Here is a 24,871-nt window from a genome sequence, read left to right on the forward strand (position 1 = left end):
ATAGTTATACGTGCTTATGGAAAAGAACTTGCATGACATCTTTTGTCCTACCCTCTCGTGGCAGTGGGGTCCTAGCGGAAACTAAGGGATATTAAGGCCTCCTTTTAATAGAGAACCGGAACAAAGCATTAGCACATAGTGAATACATGAACTCCTCAAACTACGGTCATCACCAAGAAGTATCCCGATTATTGTCACCTCGGGGTTGTCGGATCATAACACATAATAGGTGACTATAGACTTGCAAGATAGGATAAAGAACACACATATATTCATAAAAACATAATAGGTTCAGATCTAAAATCATGGCACTCGGGCCCTAGTGACAAGCATTAAGCATAGCAAAGTCATAACAACTTCAATCTCAGAACATAGTGGATACTAGGGATCAAACCCTAACAAAACTAACTTGATTACATGGTAAATCTCATCCAACCCATCACCGTATAGCAAGCCTACGATGGAATTACTCACGCACGGCGGTGAGCATCATGAAATTGGTGGCGGAGGATGGTTCATGATGATGACGGCGACGAATCCCCCTCTCCGGAGCCCCGAGCGGACTCCAGATCAGCCCTCCCGAGAGAGATTAGGGCTTGGCAGCGGCTCCGTGTCGTAAAACGCGATGAAACTTTTCTCTCTAATTTTTTTCTCCCCGAACGTGAATATATGGAGTTGGAGTTGAGGTCGGTGGAGGTCCAGGGGGCCCACGAGATAGGGGGCGCGCCCAGGGGGAGGGGGCGCGCCCCCAACCCTCGTGGACAGGGTATGGGCCCCTGGTCTTGATTCTTTCGCCAGTATTTTTTATATTTTCCGAAAAGTGCCTCCGTGGATTTTCAGGACATTCCGAGAACTTTTCTTTTCTACACATAAAACAACATCATGGCAGTTCTGCTGAAAACATCGTCAGTCCGGGTTAGTTTCATTCAAATCATGCAAGTTAGAGTCCAAAACAAGGGCAAAAGTGTTTGTAAAAGTAGATACGTTGGAGACGTATCAACTCCCCCAAGCTTAAACATTTGCTTGTCCTCAAGCAATTCAGTTGATAAACTGAAAGTGGTAAAGAAAAACTTTTACAAACTCTGTTTGCTCTTGTTGTTGTAAACATGCAAAGCCAGCATTCAGGTTTCAGCAAGTATTATGAACTAACCATACTCACAATACCACTTAGGTCTCAAAATTACTCATATCAATAGCATAATCAGCTAGCGAGCCATAATAATAAAACTCGGATGACAACACTTTCTCAAAACAATCATAACATGATATAACAAAATGGTCTCTCGCTAGCCCTTTCTGAGACTGCAAAACATAAATGTAGATCACCTTTAAAGATCAAGGACTGACTAAACATTGTAATTCATGGTAAAAGAGATCCAGTCAAGTCATACCCAATATAAACCAATAGTAATGAATGCAAATGACAGTGTGCTCTCCAGCGGGTGCTTTTTAATAAGAAGAGTGATGACTCAACATAAAAGTAAATAGATAGGCCCTTTGTAGGGGGAAGCAGGGATTTGTAGAGGTGCCAGAGCTTGATTTTAAAATAGAGATTGAATAACATTTTGAGCGGCATACTTTCACTGTGAACACAACAACTATGAGATGGCTGTATCTTCCATACTACATGCATTATAGGCAGTTCCCAAACAGAATGGTAAAGGTTTATACTCCCCCAACCACCAACAAGCATCAATCCATGGCTTGCTCGAAACAACGAGTGCCTCCAACTAACAACAGCCCTGGGGGAGTTTTGTTTAATTATATTGATTTGCTTTGATCTTTTTGGATCATGGGACTGGGCATCCCGGTTACCGGCCCTTTCTCGTGAATGAGGAGCGGAGTCCACTCCTCTTGAGAATAACCCACCTAGCATGGAAGATATAGGCAGCCCTAGTTGTAACATGAGCTGCTCGAGCATACAAAACAGAATTTCATTTGAAGGTTTGGAGTTTGGCACATACAAATTTACTTGGAACGGTAGGTAAATACCGCATATGGGAAGGTATAGTGGACTCATATGGCATAACTTTGGGGTTTAAGGAGTTTGGATGCACAAGCACTATTCCCGCTTAGTACAGGTGAAGACTAGCAAAAGACTGGGAAGCGACCAACTGAGAGAGTGACAACAGTCGTAAACATGCATTAAAATTAATTCATACCGAATACAAGCATGAGTAGGATATAATCCACCATGAACATAAATATCATGAAGGCTATGTTGATTTGATTCAACTACATGCGTGAACATGTGCGAAGTCGAGTCACTCAGTTTATTCAAAGGAGGATACCATCCCATCATAACACATCATAATCATTCTAATAGCATGTTGGCACGCAAGGTAAACCATTATAACTCATAGCTATTCAAGCATGTCACAAGCAACTATAATCTCTAAATGTCATTGCAAATATGTTTACCTCATAATAAACTGAATCAGAAACGATGAATTCATCATATTTACAAAAACAAGAGAGGTCGAGTTCATACCAGCTTTTCTCATCTCAATAAGTCCATCATATATCGTCATTATTGCCTTTCACTCGCACGACCGAACGATGTGTATAATAATAATAGTGCACATGCATTGGACTAAGCTGGAATCTGCAAGCATTCAAACTCAAGAGAGAAGACAGGATAATATGGGCTCTAGGTTAAATAAACAATAAATCATATGAGAGCCACTAAACATTTTCAATATGGTCTTCTCGACCCCCAAAGGAAAGAAAAGAAAATAAAACTATTTACACGGGAAAGCTCCCAACAGGTAAGAAGAAGAACAAGAAATCTTTTTGGGTTTTCATTTTAATTTCTACTACAAGCATGGAAATTAAACTAACTAATTTTTTTGGTTTTTCTTAAGGTTTATCAAACACACAAGAAGAAAACTAGAAGAAGAAATTTAAACTATCATAGATAATACAATGAAAGAGTATGAGCACCGACGACTAGTGTGTGAACATGAATGTAAAGTCGGTGAGAAATACGTACTCCCCCAAGCTTAGGCTTTTGGCCTAAGTTGGTCCAATACCAAGGACCGCCGCTACTCTCCCCGGTGTACTGGGAGGTGTAATCAGGATACCACTGGCTGGTCATCTCCAGATCCCACTGGACAGACGATGCATGATAAGGGTCCAGTTCAGGTTTCGGCTCTGGAGTGGATGCTTGGGCTCGATGAGCATACACCGCCTCCGGTGTGACAAGAAAATTTTCTGCAAGCAAATCAAACAACAGAGGCGCAGGCAGAATAATAGTCTCATTGTGTTTCTTATTAAATCTAAGGTTATAGATGAGCATACTTTCTTCGTTGTCAACAATAAACTTGTGGGCTACCATGCTCCTGTAATCTAAAATGTGAGGAGACAATTTTGTCTCCTCTTTCTCATGGTGCCTAATGGGTATCTGAAAATGTTTAGCAAGACGTGAAGCATAGATACCTCCAAATATGGGGCCTTTTGTATGATTCAGGGCTAGCCGTTTAGCAACAATGGCACCCATACTAAAACTATTATCTCCAAGAAACGCATGTTGAAGAATGATAATATCAGGAACACTAAGGTTTCCACTATTTCCACGACCAATCAAGCATCTACTGGCAAATATGGCAAAGTAGCGTAAAACAGGAAAATGTATGCTAGAGATTTTTGCCTCGGAACCCTTCTTTGGTTCCTCTACAGCTATAGTGTTAACAAAGCCATCCACATCTTTACGATGGGGTTCCTCTAATTCTCCCTCATAGGGTATCCTACACACCGCGCAAAAATTACATAAAGACATTTCCCTGAATTCATCATATAAATGAAATGATACTGAAGGCGGTGACTTCTTAGGATAATAATAAAATTTTTGCACGAAAGTATTGGTGAGTAAGAGATACTGATCGATCCGGTCGTTCATGAAACCGGGGAGGCCTGCATTCTCGAACAAAGAATAAAAATCTTCATGAATTCCAGCTTCTCTCAAGAAATCATTGCATGGCCATTCACACGACCGTACTTCCGCTAAGCGAGGAAGATTATACTTGGCTTTTTCCGTCTCTTTAGCTTGTTTTTCCTGAGAGCCTTGGCTAGAAGAGCCCTTCAAAAGTTTCCTTAACATTTTCTGAAAATTTCTGAAATTTTAGTAACTTCAAAATAAAAGTGAATAAAACTAAACAAGATTGGTAGCAACTACTCCTACAAGTGCGTAGAGCCTATATCATGCATTAGAATTGCTTGGGACCTCATAAATTTAACATGCAAGCTCAAGAACATGGTCACCTATGCAGAAAAAATTTGCAATGAATAAAGCCCTAGAACAAAAACTAATTGGACCAATGGAGGAGTCACATACCAAGCAACAATCTCCCAAAGCAGTAGCTTTGAGCAAGGAGATCGAAAATCACAGCAAAATGAGCTAGAACTCGTGCTTGAGCTGGATGGAGATTTTTTTGGGTAGAAGATGAAGTGTGTGGGTGTTGGCATAAGTGGAGGGGGCCACCAGGGGCCCACGAGACAGGGGGTGCGCCCAGGGAGGGTGGGCGCGCCCTCCACTCTCGTGGCCTGGTGCTTGCCCCTCCTGTAGTGATTTCAGTGCCTAAAATCCTCAAATATTCCATAAAAAATCATACTAAATTTGCAGGGCATTTGGAGCACTTTTATTTTCAGGATATTTTTTTAATGCACGGATAATTCAGAAAACAGACAGATAATACTATTATTTCTTTATTTATTCTAAATAACAGAAAGTAAAAAGAGGGTACAGAAGGTTGTGCCTTCTAGTTTCATCCATCTCATGATTATCAAAATGAATCCACTAACAAGGTTGATCAAGTCTTGTTAACAAACTCATTCCGAATAACACGGAACCAGAGAAATTTCGAATAACACTAAGGTACCTCAACGGGGATATGAAAATCCCCAACAATAAGAATATCATACTTTTTCTTGACAGTAGGTAGAGGAAATTCAAAACCTCCAATAATGATAGTTGGAACTTTTCCAATAGAATTGATGCTATGAACTTGAGATTGTTTCCTCGGAATGTGTACCGTATGCTCATTACCATTAACATGAAAAGTGACATTGCCTTTGTTGCAATCAATAACAGCCCCTGCAGTATTAAGAAAAGGTCTACCAAGGATAATTGACATACTATCATCCTCGGGAATATCAAGAATAACAAAGTCTGTTAAGATAGTGACATTTGCAACCACAACAGGCACATCCTCACAAATACCGACAGGTATAGCAGTTCATTTATCGGTCATTTGCAAAGATATTTCAGTCGGTGTCAACTTATTCAATTCAAGTCTACGATATAAAGAGAGAGGCATAACACTAACACCGGCTCCAAGATCACATAAAGCAGTTCCAACATAATTTCTTTTAATGGAGCATGGTATAGTTGGTACCCCTGGGTCTCCAAGTTTCTTTGGTATTCCACCTTTTAAAAGTGTAATTAGCAAGCATGGTGGAAATTTCAGCTTCCGGTATCTTTCTTTTATTTGTAATGATATCCTTCATATACTTAGCATAAGGATTTACTTTAAGCATATCAGTTAAGCGCATATGTAAGAAAATAGGTCTAATCATTTCAGCAAAGCGCTCAAAATCCTCATCATCCTTTGTCTTGGATGGTTTAGGAGGAAAGGGCATGGGTTTCTGAACCCATGGTTCTCTTTCTCTACCGTGCTTCCTAGCAACAAAATCTCTCTTATCATAACGTTGATTCTTTGATTGTGGGTTATCAAGATCAACAGCCGGTTCAATCTCTACTTCATTGTTTTTGCTAGGTTGAGCATCAACATGAACATTATCATTAACATTATCACTAGGTTCATGTTCATCACCTGATTGTGTTTCAGCATCAGAAATAGAAATATCATTGGGATTCTCAAGTGTGTCTATAGTAGGTTCACTAGAAGCATGCAAAGTCCTATCATTTTTATTTTTCTTCTTTTTGGAAGAACTAGGTGCCTCTAAATTGTTTCTCTAAGAATCTTGCTCGATTCTCTTAGGGTGGCCTTCGGGATACAAAGGTTCCTGAGTCATTCTACCAGTTCTAGTAGCCACTCTCACAGCAAAGTCATTTTTATTATTTAATTCATCAAGCAAATCATTTTGAGCTTTAAGTACTTGCTCAGCTTGGGTAGCAACCATAGAAGTATATTTGGTAATAAGTTTAAGTTCACATTTAACTCTAGCCATATTATCGCTCACGTGTCCTACCTCAAAAGCATTATTCTTTAACTCTCTACCAACATCAGCATTAAAATTTTCTTGTCTAGCCATAAAGTCATCAAATTCATCTAAGCATGGGCTATGAAATTTAGTAGAGGGGATTTCAACTTTATCATATCTATAGAGAGAATTTACCATTACTACCTGTGTCGGGTTATCAAGAGAATGTGGTTCTTCAACAGGCGGTATATTAAGACCATGTATTTCTTCAATAGGAGGTAAATTCTTAACATCTTCAGCTTTAATACCTTTTTCTTTCATTGATTTATTTGCCTCTTGCATATCGCCAGGACTGAGAAATAAAGCACCTCTCTTCTTCGGAGTGGTTTAGGAATAGGCTCAGGAGTTGGCTTAATTGGTTCAGGAATTGCCTCAGGAATTGGCTCAGGAAGTGTCCAATTATTTTCATTATTCAACATATTATTCAATAGTAATTTAGCTTCTACGACTGTTCTTTCACTGAAAACACAACCAACACAACTATCCAAGTAGTCCTTGGAAGCATCGGTTAGTCCATTATAAAAGATATCAAGTATTTCATTTTTCTTAAGAGGATGATCGGGCAAAGTATTAAGTAATCGTAGAAGCCTCCCCCAAGATTGTGGCAGACTCTCTTCTTTGATTTGCACAAAATTATATATTTCCCGCAAGGCAGCTTGTTTCTTATGAGCAAGGAAATATTTAGCAGAGAAGTAATAAATCATATCCTGGGGACTACCCACACAACCAGGAGCAAGAGAATTATACCAACTCTTAGCATCACCCTTTAACGAGAACGGAAATATCTTAAGGATATAAAAATAGCGAGATTTATCGTCATGAGTAAACAGGGTAACTATATCATTCAACTTGGTAAGATGTGCCACAACAGTTTCAGATTCAAGGCCATAAAAAGGATCAGATTCAACTAAAGTAATAATCTCAGGATCAATAGAGAATTCATAATCCTTATCAGTAACATAGATAGGTGAAGTAGCAAAAGCAGGGTCAGGTTTCATTCTAGCATTAAGAGACTGCTACTTCCATTTAGCTAATAATTTCTTAAGATCATATCTATCATTGCAAGCAAAGATAGCTCTAGCAGCTTCTTCATTCATAACATAACCCTCAGGAACAACAGGCAATTCATAATCATTGTGAGAATTTTCATCATCACTATTATCAATAATAGCATCTTCAATAATTTCATTCCCCCTAACTCTAGCAAGTTGTTCATCAAGAAATTCACCTAATGGCAAAGTAGTGTCACGCACAGAAGTAGTTTCATCATAAGTATCATGCATAGCAGAAGTGCCATCATCAATAACATGCGACATAGCAGTAGCAGGTTTAGGTGTCGCAAGCTTACTAATAATAGAAGGAGAATCTAGTGCAGAGCTAGATGGCAGTTCCTTACCTCCCCTCGTAGTTGAGGGCAAAATCTTGGTTCTGTCGTCTTTCAAGTTCTTCATAGTGATCAACAGATATAAATCCCAAGTGACTTAGAGAATAGAGCTATGCTCGCCTGCAATGGAGCTAGAAATTAGTCTTGATAACCCACAAGTGTAGGGGATCGCAATAGCTTTCGAGGGTAAACTATTCAACCCAAATTTATTGATTCAACACAAGGGGAGCCAAAGAATATTCTTGAGTATTAGCAGTTGAGTTGTCAATTCAACCACACCTGGATAACTTAGTATCTGCAGCAAAGTATTTAGTAGCAAAGTAGTATGATAATAAAGGTAATGGTAGCAAAAGTAATGTTTTTGGGTTTTGTAGTAGTTGTAACAGTAGCAACGGAAAAGTAAATAAGCGAAGAACAATATGTGAAAAGCTCGTAGGCAATGGATCAGTGATGGATAATTATGCCGATGCGATTCCTCATGTAATAGCTATAACATAGGGTGACACAGAACTAGCTCCAGTTCATCAATGTAATGTAGACATGTATTCCGTAAATAGTCATACGTGCTTATGGAAAAGAACTTGCATGACATCTTTTGTCCTACCCTCCCGTGGAAGCGAGGTCCTAGCGGAAACTAAGGGATATTAGGGCCTCCTTTTAATAGAGAACCGGAACAAATCATTAGCACATAGTGAATACATGAACTCCTCAAACTACGGTCATCACCAAGAAGTATCCCGATTATTGTCACTTCGGGGTTGTCGGATCATAACACATAATAGGTGACTATAGACTTGCAAGATAGGATCACGAACACACGTATATTCATGAAAACACAATAGGTTCAGATCTGAAATCATGGCACTCGGGCCCTAGTGACAAGCATTAAGCATAGCAAAGTCATAGCAACATCAATCTCAGAACATAGTGGATACTAGGGATCAAACCCTAACAAACTAACTTGATTACATGGTAAATCTCATCCAACCCATCACCGTCCAGCAAGCCTACAATGGAATTACTCATGCACGGCGGTGAGCATCATGAAACTGGTGATAGAGGGTGGTTGATGATGACGACGATGACGAATCCCCCTCTCCGGAGCCCGAACGGACTCCAGATCAGCCCTCCCGGGAGAGATTAGGGCTTGGCGGCGGCTCCGTGTTGTAAAACGCGATGAAACTTTTCTCTCTGATTTTTTCCTCCCCAAACGTGAATATATGGAGTTGGAGTTGAGGTCGGTGGAGGTCCAGGGGGCCCATGAGATAGGGGGCACGCCCAGGGCGAGGGGGCGCCCCCCCTCGTGGACAGGGTGTGGGCCCCCTGGTCTTGATTATTTTGCCAGTATTTTTTATATTTTCCGAAAAGTGCCTCTGTGGATTTTAAGGACATTCAGAGAACTTTTCTTTTCTATACATAAAACAACATCATGGCAGTTCTGCTGAAAACAGTGTCAGTCCGGGTTAGTTTCATTCAAATCATGCAAGTTAGAGTCCAAAGCAAGGGCACAAGTGTTTGGAAAAGTAGATACGTTGGAGACGTATCAAGCACCGCTACGTGAAGCACCCATTTTCCCAACAACTCAAGATGTTATGAATGCCTGGCAGTCGTGTAGTGATGATTACTCCCTAGTTCAGTGCGGCATGCTTTACAGCTTAGAACCGGGGCTCCAAAAGTGTTTTCAGCAGCACAGAGCATATGAGATGTTCCAAGAGCTGAAAATGGTTTTCCAAGCTCATGGCTGGGTCGAGAGATATGAAGTCTCCGACAAGTTCTACAGTTGTAAGATGGAGGAAAACAGTTCTACCAGTGAGCATATACTCACTATGTCCGGGTTACACAACCGTTGTCTCAGTTGGGAGTTAATCTCCCAGATGACTCGGTCATTGACAGGATCCTCCAGTCGCTCCCACCTAGCTACAAGAGCTTTGTGATGAACTACAACATGCAGGGGATGGAGAAGTCCATTCCTAAGTTATATTCAATGCTGAAATCAGCGGAGGTGGAAATCAAAAAGGAACATCAAGTGTTGATGGTGAATAAGACCACTAGTTTCAAGAAAGGCAAGGGTAAAAAGAACTTCAAGAAGGACGGGAAGGGAGTTGCTGCGCCCGGCAAATCTGTTGCCAGGAAGAAGCCAAACAATGGACCCAAGCCCGAGACTCAGTGCTTTTATTGCAAGGGAAATGGTCACTGGAAGCGGAACTGCCCCAAGTACTTAGCTGACAAGAAGGCCGGTGATACATCTCCAACGTATCTATAATTTTTGATTGTTCCATGCTATTATATTACCCCTTTTGGATGTTTATGGGCTTTATTTTACATATTTATATCATGTTTTGGGACTAACCTACTAACTGGAGGGCCATCCCATATTGCTGTTTTTTTTGCCTATTTCAGTATTTCGAAGAAAAGGATCAAACGGAGTCCAAACGGAATGAAACCTTCAGGAGCGTGATTTTCCGAACGAACATGATCCAGAGTACTTGGAGTGCAAGTCAAGAAGTGATCGAGGTGGCCAGGAGATAGAGGGCGCGCCCACCCCCTCTGGGCGTGCCCCCTATCTCGTGGGCCCCTCGGGCGGCCACCAACGTACTTCTTCCTCCTATATATACCCACGTACCCCGAAATCATCCAGGGAGCCAATGAAAAACAATTTCCATCGTCGTAACCTTCTGTATCTGCGAGATCCCATCTTGGAGCCTTCGCCGGCGCTCCGCTGGAGGGGGAATCGACCATAGAGGGCTTCTACATCAACACCATAGCCCCTCCGATGAGTTGTGAGTAGTTTACCACAGACCTTCGGGTCCATAGTTATTAGCTAGATGGCTTCTTCTCTCTTTTTGGATCTCAATACCATGTTCCCCCCCTCTCTTGTGGAGATCTATTCGATGTAAACTCTTCTTGCGGTGTGTTTGTCGAGATCCAATGAATTGTGGGTTTATGATCAAGTTTATCTATGAGAAATATTTGAATCTCCTCTGAATTCTTTTGTGTATGATTGAGTTATCTTTGCAAGTCTCTTCGAATTATCAGTTTGGTTTGGCCTACTAGATTGATCTTTCTTGCAATGGGAGATGTGCTTAGCTTTGGGTTCAATCTTGCGGTATCCTTACCCAGTGATAGTAGGGGTTGCAAGGCACATATTGTATTGTTGCCATCGAGGATAAAAAGACGTGGTTTATATCATATTGCATGAGTTTATCCCTCTACATCATGTCATCTTTCTTAATGCGTTACTCTGTTCTTATGAACTTAATACTCTAGATGCATGCTGGATAGTGGTCGATGTGTGGAGTAATAGTAGTAGATGCAGACAGGAGTCGGTCTACTTGTTACGGACGTGATGCATATATACATGATCATGCCTAGATAATCTCATAATTATTCTCTTTTCTATCAATTGCTCGACAGTAATTTGTTCACCCACCGTACTACTTATGCTATCTTGAGATAAGCCTCTAGTGAAACCTATGGCCCCCGGGTCTATCTTTTATCATATAAGATTTCAATCTACTTTTATTTGCATCTTTACTTTCCGCATCTATATTATAAAATACCAAAAATATATTTATCTTATCATACTATCTCTATGAGATCTCACTTTCGCAGGTGGCCGTGAAGGGATTGACAACCCCTTTATTGCGTTGGTTGCGAGTTCTTTGTTTCTTTGTGTAGGTGCGTGGGACTTTTGAGGAGCCTCCTACTGGATTGATACATTGGTTCTCAAAAACTAAGGGAAATACTTACGCTACTATTGCTGCATCACCCTTTCCTCTTTAAGGAAAACCAACGCAAGCTCAAGACGTAGCAAGAAGTATTTCTGGCGCCGTTGCCCGGGAGGTCTTCGCTCAAGTCAAGACATACCAAGTACCCATCACAAACTCATCTCCCTCGCATTTACATTATTTGCCATTTGCCTCTCGTTTTCCTCTCCCCCACTTCACCCTTGCCATTTTATTCGCCCTCTCTTTCCCAATCTCCTCCGCTCTTTTTCGCTTGCCTTATTCTGTTTGCTTGTGTGTTGGATTACTTGTTGCCATGTCGCAAGATAATACCAAATTGTGTGATCTGTCCGATACCAATAATAATGATTTCCTTAGTACTCCGATTGCTCCTCTTAATGATGTTGAGTCTTGTTAAATCAATACTGCTTTGCTGAATCTTGTTATGAAAGATCAATTCGCCGGCCTTCCTAGTGAAGATGTCGCTACTCATCTAAACAACTTTGTTGATTTGTGTGATATGCAAAAGAAGAAAGATACGGATAATGATATTGTTAAATTGAAGTTATTTCCGTTTTCGCTTAGAAATCGTGCTAAAGTTTGGTTTTCGTCTTTGCCTAAAAATAGTATTGATTGTTGGAACAAGTGCAAAGATGCTTTTATCTCTAAGTATTTTCCTCCCGCTAAGATCATCACTCTTAGGAAAAATATTATGAATTTTAAACAACTTGATCATGAGAATGTTGCCCAATCTTGGGAAAGAATGAAATTGATGATTCGCAATTGCCCTACTCATGGTTTGAATTTTTGGATGATCATACAAAAAATTTATGCCGGTTTGAACTTTGCTTCTAGAAATCTTTTAGATTCGGCCGCGGGAGGCACGTTTATGGAAATTACGTTAGGAGATGCTACAAAACTACTTGATAATATTATGGCTAATTATTCTCAATGGGACACCGAAAGATCTTCTAGTAAAAAAGTGCATGCTATAGAAGAAATCAATGTTTTGAGTGGAAAGATGGATGAACTTATGAAGTTGTTTGCCACTAAAAATACTCCTCTTGATCCCAATTATATGCCTTTGTCTACTTTGATTGAGAATAATAATGAATCTATGGATGTGAATTTTTTTGGTAGGAATAGTTTTGGAAACAACGCTTATAGAGGAAACTTTAATTCTAGATAGTTCATAATTATGGAAATTCCTATAATAATTCTTATGGTAATTTTAATAAGATGCCCTCTGATTTTGAGAATAGTGTGAAAGAATTTATGATTTCTCAAAAGAATTTTAATGCTTTGCTTGATAAAAAATTGCTCAAAGTTGATGATTTGGCTAGGAACGTTGATAGACTTTCGCTTGATGTTGATTCTCTTAAACTTAGATCTACTCCTCCTAAGCATGATATCAATGAGTCTCTCACAGCAATGAGAATTTCCATTGATGAGTTCAAGGAAAGAACCACTAGATTGCGTGCTAAGAAAGATTGCTTTATAAAGGCATGTTCTTCTAGTTTCAATGAAAATAATGATGAAGATCTTAAAGTTATTAATGTGTCTCCTATTAGATCTTTGTTTTGCAATATGAATCTTGATAATAATGGGACTGGAGACGAGTCAACTTTAGTTAGAAGGCATCCCAATAATTCAGAGTTTTTAGATCTTGATGCTAAATTTGGTAAAAGTGGGATTGGAGAGGTCATGACTTTAAATAGCATTGAACCCACTATCTCGGATTTCAAGGAATTTGATTATGATAATTGTTCTTTAGAAGGTTGTATTTCCTTGTTGCAATCCGTTGTTAATTCTCCTCATGCTTAAAGTCAAAATAAAGCTTTTACCAAACATATCGTTGATGCCTTGATGCAATCTTATGATGAAAAACTTAATCTGGAAGTTTCTATACCTAGAAAACTTAATGATGAGTGAGAACCTACAATAAAGATTAAAATTAAAGATCATGAGTGTTTTGCTTTGTGTGATTTGGGTGCTAGTGTTTCCACGATTCTGAAAACTTTATGTGATATTCTAGGTTTCCATGATCTTGATGATTGCTCTTTAAATTTGCACCTTGCGGATTCCACCATTAAAAGCCAATAGGAAGGATCAATGATGTTCTCATTGTTTCAAATAGAAAGTTGGTGCCCGTAGATTTTATCGTTCTTGATATAGATTGCAATCTTTCTTGCCCTATTATTCTTGGTAGACCTTTCCTTAGAACGATTGGCGTGATTATTGATATGAATGAAGGGAATATTAGATTCCAATTTCCATCAAAGAAAGGCATGGAGCACTTTCCAAGAAATAAAGTCAAATTACCTTATGAATCTATCATGCGGGCTACTTACGAATTGAGTGCCAAAGATGGCACTACTTAGATCTATCTTCGCTTTTATGCCTAGCTAGGGGCGTTAAACGATAGCGCTAGTTGGGAGGCAACCCAATTTTATTTGTGTTTTTTGTTTTTGTTTCTGTTTAGTAACAAATTTTGCATCTACCTTCTGTTTAGATGTGTTTTTATGTTTTGATTAGTGTTTGTGCCAAGTAGAACCTATAGGATAACGTATGGTGATAGTTAATTTGATTCTGCTGAAAAACAGAAACTTTGCGCGCACGAAATTAGTTTTGTTAAATCACATAAACGTACTTTTGCGTTGATTCTTTTTTATTCTGATCAATAGACAAATTGTCCAGGACTTCCTATTTTGGTAGGATTTTTAGAGTTCCAGAAGTTTGCATTAGTTACAGATTGCGACATATTGTTCTGTTTTTGACAGATTCTGCCTTTCTGTGTTGTTTTCTTATTTTGATGCATCTATGGTAATAAAATAGTTTATAAACCATAGAGAAGTTGGAATACAGTAGGTTTAACACCAAAGTAAATAAAGAATGAGTTCATTACAGTACCTTATGTGGTGGTTTTGGTTTCTTTCACTAACGGAGCTTATAAGATTTCCTGTTGAGTTTTGTGTTGTGAAGTTTTCAAGTTTTGGGTAAAGATTTGATGGACTATGGAATAAGGAGTGACAAAAGCCTAAGCTTGGGGATGCCCATGTAAACCCAAGATATTCAAGAGTAGCCAAAAGCCTAAGCTTGGGGATGCCCCGGGAAGGCATCCCCTCTTTCGTCTTCGTTCATTGGTAACTTTACTTGGAGCTATATTTTTATTCGCCACATGATATGTGTTTTGCTTGGAGCGTCATGTATGATATTAGTATTTGCTTTTTAGTTTTCCACAATCATCCTTGCTGTACACACCTTTCGGGAGAAGCCTACTTTATTAGTAATTTATTAGAATACTCTATGTGCTTCACTTATATCTTTTGAGCTAGATAGTTTTTGCTCTAGTGCTTCAGTTATATCTTTTAGACCACGACGGTGGCTTAATTTTGTAGAAATTGCTAGTCTCTCGTGCTTCACTTATATTATTTTGAGAGTATTTTAGAACAGCATGGTATTTTCTATGGTTATAAAATTGGTCCTAGAATGGTAGGCATCCAAGTTAGGTATAATAAAAACTATCATAGGAAGTGAATTGGATGCTACGATCAACTTGATACTTGATAATTGTTTTGAGATATGGAGGTAGTGATATTAAAGTCATGCTAGTTGGGTGATTATGAATCTAAAGAATGCTTGTGTTGAAGTTAGCAAGTCCCGTAGCATGCACGTATGGTTAAACTTGTGTAACAAATTTGAAACATGAAGTGTACTTGGATTGTGCATCCTTATGAGTGGCGGTCGGGGACGAGCGATGGTCTTTTCCTACCAATCTATCCCTCTAGGAGCATGCGCATAGTGCTTGGTTTTTGATGACCTCTAAATTTTTGCAATAAGTATATGAGTTCTTTTGACTAATGTTGAGTCCATGGATTATACGCACTTTTACCTTTCCACCAATGCTAGCCTCTTCGGTACCGTGCATTGCCCTTTCTCACCTTGAGAGTTGGTGCAAACTTCGCCAGTGCATCCAAACCCCATGATATGATACGCTCTATCACACATGAACCTCCTTATATCTTCCTCAAAACAGCCAACATGCCTACCCATTATGGCATTTCCATAGCCATTCCGAGATATATTGCCATGCAACTTTCCACTGTTTCATTTATCATCATGACATACATTACTGTTGTCATATTGCCATTGCATGATCATGTAGTTGACATCGTATTTGTGGCAAAGCCACCATGCATAATTTTTCATACATGTCACTCTTGATTCATTGCACCATCCCGGTACACTCCCGGAGGCATTCATATAGAGTCATATCTTGTTTTAGTTTTGAGTTGTAATTCATATGTTGTAATCAATAAAAGTGTGATGATCATCATTATTAGAGCATTGTCCCCCCCCCCAAAGGAAAGGCCAAAAAAAGGAAGGCCCAAAAAAATAAAAAAATAAAAAGAAAAATAAAATAAAAGAAAATAAAAAAGGGGCAACGTTACTATCTTTTTTTCCACACTTGTGCTTCAAAGTAGCACCATGTTTTTCATATAGAGAGTCTCTTATGTTGTCACTTTCATATACTAGTGGGAATTTTTCATTATAGAACTTGGCTTGTATATTCCTATGATGGGCTTCCTCAAATGCCCTAGGTCTTCGTGAGCAAGCGAGTTGGATGCATATCCACTAGTTTTCTTTTGTTGAGCTTTCATTAATTTATAGCTCTAGTGCATCCGTTGCATGGCAATCCCTACTCCTCATGTTGACATCAATTGATGGGCATCTCCATAGCCCATTGATTATCCTCGTCAATGTGAGACTTTCTCCTTTTTTTTCTTCTCCACACAATCCCCATCATCATATTCTATTCCACCCATAGTGCTATATCCATGGCTCACGCTCATGTATTGCGTGAAAGTTGAAAAAGTTTGAGATTATTTAAGTATGAGACAATTGCTTGGCTTGTCATAGGGGGTGTAGAATTTGGGAACATTTTTGTGTGACGAAAATGAAGCATAGCCTAACTATATGATTTTGTAGGGATGAACTTTCTTTAGCCATGTTATTTTGAGAAGACATGATTGCTTTGATTAGTGTGCTTGAAGTATTACTATTTCTTTTATCAATATGAACTTTTTTTTGAATCATTTGGATCTGAACATTCATGCCACAATAAAGAAAATTACGTTGAGAATTATGCTAGGTAGCATTCCACATCAAAAATTCTGTTTTTATCATTTACCTACTCGAGGACGAGCAGGAATTAAGCTTGGGTATGCTTGATACGTCTCCAACGTATCTATAGTTTTTGATTGTTCCATGCTATTATATTACCCCTTTTGGATGTTTATGGGCTTTATTTTACATATTTATATCATTTTTTGGGACTAACCTACTAACCGGAGGCCCAGCCCGTATTGCTGTTTTTTTTGCCTATTTCAGTATTTCAAAGAAAAGGAATATTAAACGGAGTCCAAACGGAATGAAACCTTCAGGAGCGTGATTTTTGGAACGAACGTGATCCAGAGGACTTGGAGTGCAAGTCAAGAAGCGATCGAGGCGGCCAGGAGATAGGAGGGCGCGCCCACCCCCTCTGGGCGCACCCCCTGTCTCGTGGGCCCCTCGGGCGGCCACCGACGTACTTCTTCCTCCTATATATACCCACGTACCCCGAAAACATCCAAGGAGCCAACGAAAAACAATTTCCATCACCATAACCTTCTGTATCCGCGAGATCCCATCTTGGAGCCTTCGCCGACGCTCCACCGGAGGGGGAATCGACCATGGAGGGCTTCTACATCAACACCACAGCCCCTCCGATGAGTTGTGAGTAGTTTACCACAAACGTTCGGGTCCATAGTTATTAGCTAGATGGCTTCTTCTCTCTTTTTGGATCTCAATACCATGTTCTCCCCCTCTCTTGCGGAGATCTATTTGATGTAAACTCTTTTTGCAGTGTGTTTGTCGAGACCCGATGAATTGTGGATTTATGATCAAGTTTAATCTATGAGAAATATTTGAATCTCCTCTGAATTCTTTTATGTATGATTGAGTTATCTTTGCAAGTCTCTTTGAATTATCAGTTTGGTTTGGCCTACTAGATTGATCTTTCTTGCAATGGGAGAAGTGCTTAGCTTTGGGTTCAATCTTGCGGTATCCTTATCCAGTGACAGCAGGGGTTGCAAGGCACGTATTGTATTGTTGCCATCGAGGATAAAAAGATGTGGTTTATATCATATTGCATGAGTTTATCCCTCTACATCATGTCATCTTTCTTAATGCGTTACTCTGTTCTTATGAACTTAATACTCTAGATGCATCCTGGATAGCGGTCGATGTGTGGAGTAATAGTAGTAGATGCAGGCAGGAGTCGGTCTACTTGTTGCATACATGATGCCTATATACATGATCATGCCTAGATAATCTCATAATTATTCGCTTTTCTATCAATTGCTCGACAGTAATTTGTTCACCCACCGTAATACTTATGTTATCTTGAGAGAAGCCTCTAGTGAAACCTATGGCCCCCGGGTCTATCTTTTATCATATAAGCTTTCAATCTACATTTATTTGCATCTTTACTTTTCGCATCTATATTATAAAATACCAAAAATATATTTATCTTATCACACTATCTCTATCAGATCTCACTTTCGCAAGTGGTCGTGAAGGGATTGACAACCCCTTTATTGCGTTGGTTGCGAGTTCTTTGTTTGTTTGTGTAGGTGCATGGGACTTTTGAGGAGCCTCCTACTGGATTGATACCTTGGTTCTCAAAAACTGAGCGAAATACTTACGCTACTATTGCTGCATCACCCTTTCCTCTTCAAGGAAAACCAACGCAAGCTCAAGACATAGCAGCCGACAACACCAAAGGTATATGTGATATACATGTTATTGATGTGTACCTTACCAGTACTCGTAGTAGCTCCTGGGTATTTGATACCGGTGCGGTTGCTCATATTTGTAACTCAAAATAGGAGCTGCGGAATAAGCGGAGACTGGCGAAGGACGAGGTGACGATGCACGTCAGGAATGGTTCCAAGGTTGATGTGATCGCCGTCGGCACACTACCTCTACATTTACCTATGGGGTTAGTTTTAAACCTCAATAATTGTTATTTAGTGCCAGCTTTGAGCATGAACATTGTATCTGGATCTAGTTTAATGCGAGATGGCTACTCATTTAAATCCGAGAATAATGGTTGTTCTACTTATTTGAGAGATATGTTTTATGGTCATGCCCTGCTAGTCAATGGTTTATTCTTATTGAATCTCGAACGTGATGTTACACATATTCATAGTGTGAGTACCAAAAGATGTAAGGTTAATAATGATAGTCCCAAATACTTGTGGCACTGCCACCTTGGTCACATTGGTGTCAAACGCATGAAGAAGCTCCATGCAGATGGACTTTTGGAGTCTCTTGATTATGAATCATTTGACACATGCGAACCATGCCTCATGGGCAAGATGACCAAGACTCCGTTCTCCGGAATAGTGGAGCGAGTAACCAACTTGTTGGAAATCATACATACTGATGTGTGCGGTCCAATGAGCGTTGAGGCTCGCGGTGGCTATCATTATGTTCTCACCCTCACTGATGACTTAAGTAGATATGGGTATGTCTACTTAATGAAACACAAGTCTGAGACCTTTGAAAAGTTCAAGGAATTTCAGAGTGAGGTGGAGAATCAACATGACAGGAAAACAAAGTTCTTACAATTAGATCGTGGGGGAGAACATTTGAGTCACGAGTTTGGTACGCACTTAAGTAAATGTGGAATTGTTTCACAACTCACGCCGCCTGGAACACCTCAGTGTAATGGTGTGTCTGAACGTCGTAATCGCACTCTATTGGATATGGTGCGATCTATGATGTCTCTTATCGATTTACCGCTATCATTTTGGGGATACGCTTTAGAGACAGCCACATTCACTTTAAATAGGGCACCATCTAAATCCATTGAGACGACACCGTATGAATTATGGTTTGGGAAGAAACCTAAATTGTGGTTTCTAAAAGTTTGGGGATGTGATGCTTATGTCAAGAAACTTCAACCTGAAAAGCTCGAACCCAAGTCGGAAAAATGCGTCTTCATAGGATACCCTAAGGAAACCATTGGGTATACCTTCTACCTCAGATCCGAAGGCAAGGTCTTTGTTGCCAAGAATGGGGTGAAGTCTGTTTTAAACCTTGAACTCGTACGCATCGTCGTTTTTGAACCCCAACCTCCAAATCCCTGAAATCGGCACCCTCAACTCCCTAATCCCAGTCGTTTTTGTCCTTGCTGGTGTATCCAAACGGAGGAAAGTCTGGGATCGCTGAGTCAGCTGTCGTTGTGGGTCCCCTCGGTCGCTCAAAATGCTAAATGGTCGAGCCAGACCAGCTCGCACCTCTCCTCGCTCACTTCGCCCCCTCACCCCTTCCCCTTCTCTCCCCTGACGCACCAGCTTCCTCCTGTGGCAGCAATGGTGACGGCCCGCGGATGATTGCAGCGAGCTCCGACGTCCACGCCAGCGGAAAAGGAATAGGTGAGTCATCCTCATCATCTCTGATTGCTTGGTCGACCTTTTTTCCTTCTGCCTGTAGTTAGGTTTAGGGTTCTACGGTGGTGCAAGGTGGTTTTCTTTGCGATTTAGTGGCCTGTTGAATGGAAGGATTTGGGGCCAAATACATACTAATGGACCGATGCCTTACATGGATTGTAGGTTTAATCGTTTTTTGTAGTCTTGTAGTCAGTTTTGTGACTGTGATTGCTGAAGGTGTGAATATTGTCTAAAATTAAATCTTGCACTGTAGATTACTGAATGTAGGTGAACCTGATTGCATATATGTGTTTCTGTAGGTTTTATAGTCAATTCATGGATCCAGTAGAGGTGCTCAATGTTAGGTTTCACTATGGAGGGCAGTTTATTCGTATTGGGTCATCTCTTGATTATGTTGGGCGAGATACTGCAATGTCAGAGATAGAGAGGGATAAGTTGTCACTGCCAGAGCTCAGAGGATATTTAGGAGATCATTTGACAGTCAAAGACATCATGAAGTTGTATTTTCTAATGCCAGGAAGAGAGTTGGTTAATGGACTAGTGTTTCTATACACTGATGAAGGTTGCCTGAAGATGTCAGAGTACATTACAGATGGAGGGGTTGCTGATGTTTTTGTGGAGTACAATGGTGAGCAAGATGAACCAGAGGCAGAAGATAGTGGCTCTGATTTTGAAGAAGATGAGCTGAATGACATGTTGAACAATGCTAGTGAGGAAGAATTAGATGCAGTTATCACTGCAGAAGAAGAAGATCATGTTCAACAAGTGAATTCAGTAGCACAGTCAAACATTTTGGAACATATCTTAGTTCCTAATGAGGGTGGCGTTGTTACTGCAATGATACACAACCCTGTCAAGAACAATTTCAGAGTGCATGATCTGTCCCAAGGTTCTCAAATAATCAATCCTTCTCAGCCTGTTGTTGCTAGCCAAACTGTAGCTCCAATTGCAGAAGCTGCAGAGCATGGTTCAGAATCTGAAGATTCAGATGATCCTGATTATGTGGCACATACTGATGACAGTGGAGAGGAATCTGAGGTAGTAGAGCTGAGAAAACGTGCAAGGAAATTCAAGAAGATGAAAGATTCAGAAATTTGGTTCTCCAAGGAGTCAACAGGTCCAGTTCCTATAGAGTTAATTGCTAATGTGGAAGAAGCTGTACAGGACCAAGAGTTTGAGTCTTCTGAAGAGGATTACAATTATGATGAAGATGAGGATGGTCAGATGGTTAGGAGGAAAAGCAAGTATGTTAGGTTCAATCCAGAGAAAGAGATTCCCCATTTTAGCTTGGGAATGGTGTTTAGAAGCAAGAACCAATTAGTTAAAGCACTGAAGAGGTATGGGCTAGCTACTAAGAGGAGCATATCATTTGTAAAATCTGAGGAGCAGTGGGTGAGAGCAAAATGTGACTGGCCTGGTTGCCCCTGGATGTTGTATGGTGCCAAGACTAGTAGATGTTCTAGGTTTCAAGTAGTTACCTATTAAGATGAGCACCAGTGTGCACAGAACAGGGAAAACAAGCTTGTTACTGCTAAGGTGATTGCAAACAGATATGAACACATTATCCTAGCAACTCCAATGTGGAAAATTGACAGCATTAAAGCCACAGTGCTCAAAGATATGTTTGTTGATGTGTCAGTTTCAAAATGTAAGGCAGCAAAGAAAATAGTACTTGACAAACTCATGTGTGGCATGAAAAGTGAGTACACAAAAGTGTTTGACTACTGAGGGAGTTCCGGACTAGGGGGTGTCCGGATAGCCGAACTATCATCATCGGCCGGACTCCAAGACTATGAAGATACAAGATTGAAGACTTCGTCCCGTGTCCGGATGGGACTTTCCTTGGCGTGGAAGGCAAGCTTGGCGATACGGATATGTAGATCTCCTACCAATGTAACCGACTCTGTGTAACCCTAGCCCTCTCCGGTGTCTATATAAACCAGATGGCTTTAGTCCATAGGATGAACAACAATAAAACCATAGGCTAGCTTCTAGGGTTTAGCCTCCTTGATCTCGTGGTACATCTACTCTTGTAACCCACATCATCAATATTAATCAAGCAGGACGTAGGGTTTTACCTCCATCAAGAGGGCCTGAACCTGGGTAAAAGCATCGCGTCCCTCGTCTCCTGTTACCATCCGCCTAGACGCACAGTTCGGGACCCCCTACCTGAGATCCGTCGGTTTTGACACCGACATTGGTGCTTTCATTGAGACTTCCTCTGTGCCGTCGCGATCAGGAAGGATGCCTTCTCCCGTCTTTAAAGACGGCACCGTCGTCAAGAGAGCTTTGGCCGCCGGCCAAATTGTCCGGCTAGGCGGTTTTCTTATGACCGCCTGTTCGGCCACCGCTGCGACGATGACCTCTCAGGTCATCAAAAGCGATCTTCACGTCAGCCCGGAATTCGCCGAGCAGTTAGATCCGATTGAGCTCTCCTCTATAAACGAGCTCTTGGATCGCATCGCCGCCCTGGGAGTCGCTACAGACTATGATCAGATTGGGCTTAAACCCGACCTGAGAGAGATTAACTCTCCTCAGGCCACCCACCACGTTGTCGTGGTAGAGGAACAATGCGGCAACCCTTCTTCTACGTTGAAAACCAACTATGTCCGGATTCCCGACCCCTCCAAGCTGGATTCCCGCGAAGGGACGGACGCTAATCAAATACTGAACTTAGAGTCAGGCATCAGACTAGATTCGTTGGAAAGCATCCAGCAAGTCAAGCTTCCAAATCCGGAAACTTCTTGGCCTTTGAGCCTCAGATCGGGCGGGGTTCCGAACTTGATTCCACCCGCCCACCCAAACATAAGCAATCTATCTCGAATACGGCAAGAGCCCGATGAAACAGTACATCATTACTGGGCTAGATTCCTCCTGGTTATGAACAGGATAAAGGACTGCTGCGAAGAAAGCGCAATTTCAATTTTCTGCAACAATTGCACGGACAAGGGAATCATGAACGCCATAAGTCGTCGCGAAGTTACACGCTTCATCGACCTAGTGACTATCGTACAAAAATACTGTGCGGTAGAGAGTGCCAGGAACACCGAAACTAGGTTTTGGGATAGTCCGGCCTTGACCACAACCCTAGTCCGAAGTAAAAGGGTGCGCCATACTCAAGCACCTGGGTTAAAAACCAAAAAGCAAAGACCCCCTAAAGGGCATGAAACCGTACTGGAGGGCTGGCTCAACGGACCCTGCAAAATCCATAGTACAGAGGGCGCCACTCCAACACACAACCTTCGAGCATGTTGGATACTATGGCAGGTGGCCAAAAGTGGCGAAGGCTTTTTAGCCCCGGGCAAATAGCCCAGCAGTACCGGCACGGTATTAACAGTCTTCTGGACTTTTGCATCAAATAACATGCGAAAACGAACAATTCGCGGCCTCACTGAAGTCTACCAAGAAGCAACAGCAAATCCATGGAGTGACACGGCTATCACCATCAACGCCAGCGACGAACCTAAATTCCGAACAGCTAGAGCATCAGCCGCATTGGTCCTCAGTCCGATAGTGGACGGCTTTCGCCTTACCAAGGTACTCATGGATGGCGGCAGCGGATTAAACCTCATCTACGAGGAAACCCTTCAAAAAATGGATATTGACTGGAGCCGCATCGAGCGAAGCAGCACAACCTTCAGAGGGATAAACCCTAGTCAAGAAGTACGCTGCACAGGAAAAATCACACTAGACATAGTGTTCGGCTCACCGGACAATTACAGGTCCGAGGAGGTCACGTTCCAAGTGGCCCCATTCGGCAGCGGATATCACGCTTTGTTAGGGCGAGAGGCATTCACAATCTTCCAAACCATACCCCACTACGGGTACATGAAGCTCAAAATGCCCGGACCCAATGGGATAATCACTCTTGCCAGTGATCCAGATACAGCACTCCGCGCCGAAAATAAGACAGCCGCTCTGGGCCTAGAGGCATTGTCCGAAGCCCTAGCGGCAGAGGAACTAACCACGCTGCGCTCCACGATTGGTAGGGACGATGTGATACTCGATAAGAGGTCCAAGTCCACCTATTTTAAACCAGCAGACGATATAGTCAAATTCCAGGTCCATCCAACGGACCCCACAAAGACGGCCTCCATTGGGGCACAATTAAGTCAAGATGTCGAAGCCGCACTACGAGAATTCCTTCGGGAAAATTGGGACATTTTTGCCTGGCACCCTTCAGACATGCCAGGAATCCCACGCAGGCTGGCAGAGCACAGCCTAAACATCCTAAAAGGATTCAAGCCGGTCAAACAAGCTCTTCGGCGATTTTTCGAACCCAAAAGATAGGCAATGGGAGAAGAGCTAGCCAAACTCCTAGAAGCCGGATTCATCAGAGATATAAAACATCCAGACTGGCTAGCCAATCTAGTAATGGTACCAAAAAAGGACAAATCCTGGCGCCTCTGCGTCGATTTTAAAGACCTTAACAAGGCCTGTCCAAAGGACCCTTTCCCCCTCCCTCGCATCGACCAAATCATCGATGCTACCGCAAGGCACGATTCATTGTGCTTCCTTGACGCATACTCCGTATACCATCAAATCAAGATGGCGGAGAAAGACCAGGCCGCAACGGCATTCATTACTCCATACGGGCCATTCTGCTTCAACACAATGCCCTTCGGACTCAAAAACGCCGGCACAACATATCAGCGCATGATTCAAACATGTCTGGCTACCCAGATAGGCAAAACAGTAGAGGCATACGTAGACGATGTGGTCGTGAAGACCAAACACGTCGAAACTCTAGTAGAAGACTTGAGGGTGACATTCGACAACCTCCGAGCATATGACATTAAGCTCAATCCAGAAAAATGCATCTTCGGCGTACCAGCCGGAAAGCTCTTGGGCTTCATCGTATCCGGTAGAGGAATTGAAGCAAACCCGGCCAAAATCCGAGCTCTGTCACAATTAGATATTCCAAAAGACCTCAAGCAAATACAAAAACTAACCGGATGCGTAGCGGCCTTAAGTCGCTTCATCTCCCATTTGGGAGAAAAGGCTCTGCCCCTCTACCGCCTCCTCCGGCGCACCGAATATTT

This window comes from Triticum dicoccoides, chromosome 3B, assembly GCF_002162155.2.
Source record: "Triticum dicoccoides isolate Atlit2015 ecotype Zavitan chromosome 3B, WEW_v2.0, whole genome shotgun sequence".
Classification (NCBI taxonomy): Eukaryota; Viridiplantae; Streptophyta; class Magnoliopsida; order Poales; family Poaceae; genus Triticum; species Triticum dicoccoides.